This window comes from Vidua chalybeata, chromosome 11 (genome assembly GCF_026979565.1).
Source record: "Vidua chalybeata isolate OUT-0048 chromosome 11, bVidCha1 merged haplotype, whole genome shotgun sequence".
Taxonomy (NCBI): Eukaryota; Metazoa; Chordata; class Aves; order Passeriformes; family Viduidae; genus Vidua; species Vidua chalybeata.
In genome coordinates, this window is record NC_071540.1 from 7,931,608 (window position 1) to 7,937,607 (window position 6,000).

The window sequence follows — 6,000 nt, forward strand, 5'->3', positions numbered from 1 at the left end:
AATTTTGATTGTTTACTACTTCTTCCAGTGAGCTTTTTAATGTAGTGTAAAACAAAATGTTATGGGAATAAGAGGAAAGCTGGGCATCAACAGCACTTCTGCCAGGCAATGGAACCCAGAAGTGAAGAGGGTTTCCACTTTTTCCAAAAAATTAGTTTGATGGCATGCATTGCATCTGTTCATTTTTCCAGTGCCTAAACAGGCAAGAATGGTTTTCAAATCCTATCAGTCATATTAGTTGTTTATGGTTTCCGTATAAAGTACAAACGTTTTTGACACTAAACATTTTAAGTTGTAAGTGAAAAGAGGCCAGGTTTAACCTGCATTGTGAAATCACATATGTAGTCAAAAGAAAACCCAACATGTATTTCAGATTAATTGCTGATCAATGGCACCTCAGTCTCACACAGATATTTGCAAAACACAGCAAAAGAAAAGCCTTTCACATTAAACAAGAAAGTTTAATAATCTACATCTTGCCCGGGACACTTCACATCCTAACCCAATTCCCAGGATTTATCTAAACATGAGAGCCAAGTCGATGTCTGATTTCCACAAGCCATGTCTCAGACCCTGCAGAAAGAGGAAAATGTTAATGCTGAGGAGTTTGGTGTTCTAAAGCATGAATAGCAAAAGCACATCCTCCAGGCTTCAGTAATGCCCCTGTGCTGTGCTCCACACGTGTGTGTATATCCAGACACAGCTGAACACAAATTTATGTGTGCACAGGGGTAAACAGCCTCTGCCCTTTGCTCTGTCCATGGAACAGCCTCAGCTGCAGTATCTGTGGCTGCTTTTTGGTCTGCAGAACCAATCTGCCTAAAGGCAAACTGCACAATATGAATTTTGGGGCTGTAAGTACTATAACCCAGCTTTCTGACTAACTGTAAAGCTGTGCCCAATCCACTTGCCCTCTCTGTGACTCTGTTTAGGCCTCTGGAAACTGCAGAGAACAGCTTCTGTTTCCCCAGGGTGGAATACTCAGGAAGTGCTACAAAGTAATTAAAGAAGCTTCCATCAAGAATCAGCCAGAAAGCTGCAGTAATTTCTCCTTCCTTCACAGTGAGTCAGCAGAAGCCAGACCTCTCTCCCAAACACAACCAGCCTCTCCAGGATGGATTTCCCCCTTTTTTCCCCTAAGCTGAGGCAATCACAGCTCTTCCTGCTTCAGCAAAATATACTCTGCAGAACAACAAATCTCTCCTCAGCCTCAGATGTGGCACATTCTGTATCTAAAAATACCTCAGCTACCCTTGGAGGTTTTCATTTGCCCTTATACAGGATAATTAATGGATTTTGTAATTCCCTGATAATGGGAACAAATCTAGGGTAATTAGTAAGATTCTCTCTCTCTCTTTTTTTTTTTTTTTTTTTTTTTTTTTTTTAATTCATTGCTTTCTTTACAATATCTGAGGCAAACTTTTAACCCCACTCCAGGACTTTGGTGACTAATGTTTTATGAAGATCACATTAAATATTCTTGTGCGTGAGAAAAAATGGGGTGCAATTATCCTGAAAAGATTATCCTGATCCAAGATACTTAAGGAATTTGAGTCCATTTAATACCAAACCTGCCTTTAGTCAGATCTTCTCCTTATGTCAAAATGTTGCTCTGAGATCTACATTAAAACAGAACCATTTGCACAGACATACACTTCCAAAAGCTTTATTGTATCCTGTTCCCAAAGCACAAACTTGGAAACTTACTGGCAAACCCTTGAGACTTCACAAGGGAAAATATGACATTGATACAAAAATCAGATGACAACCTTAATGGTCTTCTGCCCTTTAGCAACAAGGGAACGCCCTCAAGTCCACTATGTCCTGGAACATAAAACCCATTAAAGCTGGAAAATGAATTTCTCAGACTAAGTCAGCAGTATATAATAGTCAATGAAAGTGCACTAATCTGGGGTCATGTCCATCTCAGTTATTCTTTTCCATTACATTACAATAATTTCTCTTGAATTGGGATGCTAAGGCCCTTAATGCATGAATGCAAGTTTTTGGGCAAGCATTAGATTTGTGTTCTATGGAGTTTTGCAAGAAAACATTTACATTTAGTTCTTTTTATTCTTCTTCTCAAATCTTACTTGCAACAGTCCTATAATGCAATTATTTTATTGTAAAAAAATAGTTAATTCCATGCATATTTTCAAAGAGTTCCACTGAGAGTCGGTGTTGTGGTGTTACTATGAAAATATCATTTATTATGTTTGTAGCTTTCAGTGGAAACATGGTCAGGTATCCAATAAACACATCTAGAAAATCTGCTAGGAATACCAGCTAGAAATAAGGCAGCATATTTCATAAGCAAATTAAAAATAATCTTTTGGGGGAAAAAAGGAACATTTAATAGCTTTCATATATGAAAGGTATCCAGTGACAAAGAGCTGAAGAGTATAAATGAATTGAATTTATTTTTTTCATAGAGAGCCAAAAGATGCTCAACCAATGTGCAGCTTTCACTAACATCAGTTAACAAAGTAAATATTAAGTAGCTTGGATGAGCTCTTTGGTTACTTATTGATTTATCCATTCTTCTGTGTGGGCTGGTAAATTATTGAAAACTAAGAGATCTGAAACCAGAGAATGGAAACGCATCAGGGTTTGGGTCATTAGAGAAGAAGTAAGAACTGAGAATTAAATAGGTATTACCACAAAATATGAAGGCATAAAAGTATTTTTCACTAGTAACTGGGCATAACAGTGAGTGAAAAACATGCATATTGTAAGGAAATACATAAGGAAAAAAGGAAATACATAAGGAAAAAATTTGTCACAGTGAACCAAACAAACTTCAGAGACAAACCTCCATAAACAAGGACTATAATTCACTCAGTGAAATAATTTTGACTTCAAATTAAAAAAACAACAAAACAAAATAGAAACTTCTTTCCATTATTAAATTTTTGTTTTCTTTGTGCAATTTCTTATATAGTTAATAAAATCAGGTGACAACTGGAAACTAGAGTATGAGCTTAATTGTCCAAAGTGGGAAAAAGGGGGAGAAGGGACAATATCACACAATATCAAAAAGAAAGAGCACAAGTGATGCAGTGCATGCAGAGGGCACACCCTGTACCTTTGTTATGTATCAAACTTGCTCTTCTCATTGACACAGACACCTTTAATGGTTTGGTAGGGTGGCAGGAAATTTCTGGAGACTGACACAGATAATATCAGTGTTAAAAACAACCACCATAAAAGGATAGTATCGATTCCAGTTGAATAAATTTGTGGGTTTGATCCCTCAATCACCAAATATTGTCAAAAACTTGTTCAGCATGTAGTGGAAGAACAGCTGGAAGCTGCAGTTTGAGCATTACCACATGGATTAAAGCAAACAGCAGCACACATAACCAACACTGCAGCTGGGAACTGTCTCAGCCTCCAAAGCTGCCCACGCGTGAGGAAGAGATTGAAAATGGCCCAAAGTGTAGCACCTGTTATGCTGTACATGAAATCACAACTGTCAGGCTGTGATTTTTAAACATAGGGAAAGCACATTTTCAGCAGCAATCCACTTCAGTGGTGTGCAGTTTGCAGCAGCCACCACCACCCAGCTCTGCCAGCAGACGTGCAGGGCTCGCATGAGCTGATGTCTGTGCTAAAGGTGTTGTGCTATTGACACAAGGACAGCAGAAGTGCCCAGTGCCAAAGTGTTTAACACTCAGGGCGGGGAACAGGCAGGAAAAGAGCTGCTATGACTGCCCTGCACAGGCATGGGCTCATGTTCCTTATCTGCCATATGACCAAATCTTGAAGCCAACACAGACTCAAAATATTTTTCCTTGCAATTGCACTCCTGCCTTCCTTTTGAGACTAATCAGGGCATCACTGGGGCTGCTGCGTGCCCCAAACTGCTCTGGCTCTTCACTAAGTCTAGAATTAACCCTGAAAGGAGATTGGTGTCATTCCTCCAGGAAAGAATTCCACATAAAGGAGAATCAGAGGGATCAATTAAAAGCTGAAAGAGACAGAGGCAAGAAAAAGCAGGTGCCTTGGAATTACCAGTTTATACCCTCCCTCCTAAGGCAAACTCCTGAAAATGCCCTCCTGAAGCACAGGACAAACTGCACAATGCTGCTTGTGGAATATGCTGGGTCAGGTCATCCACAGGAAAGGACCCAGAACTGGCTGGGAAACTAGCTGCACCAAATGAGAATTTCCCAGTCTGACCAGGAATTGTTTTAGTCCATTGCATACCATCATTAGGCCAACCCCAGTTCAAGAATAAGGTTTAGTGCAGCTCATACCTTATTGTACTTAAAACTGTGCTTTTCTGGAGTATGTGCAATATCTACACTATTTACAGGAGTGATTCTGTAAAAAAAAATAAATTAATTGTCTCAATAGATTTAGAATTGAGAACACAAAGAATAATACAATAAGATTTAAAAGGTTTATGTTAAATTAAAACATCAACATTTCAAAAATCTGTATTGGACAAAAAAATAGGAAGTCGGTATTTGACATGCTGTAGGTTCTGAACATATGCAGAAACAAAAAAGAAATGAGATATTAAAGAACAAAGAGCAAAATGAGCCACTAAGTTGTTTCTATGGCTGCAGTTGCTAGTGCAAAACTACCTCAGAAAGAATATTCAGTAAGAAAATAAAAGCAGGCTAGGAGAGTAATCTAAGCACAAAATATTTGGTTTTTAATTCCGAACTCGGAAGAGTTAAATATGCTTATTGAAAGGACTGCTTTAAAGACACAAATAAGAGGCAAAACAAAACTCTCTTGTTAGTGCCACTGGAGCAGAATTATTTGCATTGAGCATTACTTGGTGTACAGAGCAGAGAACCAGTTCCAAGACATCAGCAGAGTTATTTCTGCTTAAGAGCCCTCTCCATGTCAAGAAGAGTACCAAAATGCTTCATGAGAATTTGCATTCATTCTATTCCAGGTTTGAGGAAACTAGATTTTATTTCCCATCCACAGCACACTGTCAGTTTTTATCACTCATACCCTGTTATGTAACAGAGTGGGGCTGACACAATCCGTCCCGACTTAACAGAACCTGAGCTGTCATCTGTAAAACCTGAAAAAGCACTTCTCTGATGCTGCAGTAACATGAAACATACTTTATTTTTAACATCAGCTTATTTTTTAATATCTGAGGAAAAACCACTCCCAAATAAAATACTTAATTGACACCTGCATTCTATAAACAGTGCAACTGCATTACCATCATGGCCATTCTCCTGCACAGGGGTACATAAATTCCAAACCAGTTCAGCTGACATTTTTGTTCTATGTATTAGTTCATGCATAATCCAGGGCCAAGTATCTATGAATACACATCAACAACAGCATCAATCACACATGGAAAGCTCAGTTAGAAACATATCTCCACCCCTTTTATTTTGACCAAGTACTTAAATCCCATCAACATCATACTGAACAGAATTTTTTAGTTTCTTAAAGTGAAACAAATGAATATTTGCTCCCAAGGGTTATGTATCTGCATTTATAGTTAATGTACTGACAGTCATAAAACTCATATATATATGAAAATAAACCCTTAATATACAAAGAGTGCATGCAGCATTTTGACACCCATTTCAGTGTGTACAGACTGCCAGAGTGCCCTTAATCTGTCACCTACTGCCCTTGGTGATGGGGAAGTTAATGATGTCAGTCAACTGACATGAACCAGTTATAAGGAAAAAAACAAAAAGAAGATTCCACAAGACACTTCTTCATGGGCTCATTATATTTCCCTAAGGTTCTCATGAGGACATTTAATGAGCCAAACTGGCTCCTAATTACAGCTGCTAAAGTCAGTCCATGGGAGAGGTGGTTCTGCTCTCCCTGGTAGCAAACCACTGCATGAGTTCAGACATTTTTTTGACACTGCACCCAAAAGCAGGAGGCTCCAGCAGAGGAGTCAGCAAGGAGCATAACAGCTACTGAGCCCCAAAATGGCTCTGTTCTACTCTGCTCTTCTGCTCCTCATTTCTGTCTGGGGTTAGGTCACAGCACTCCCAACTC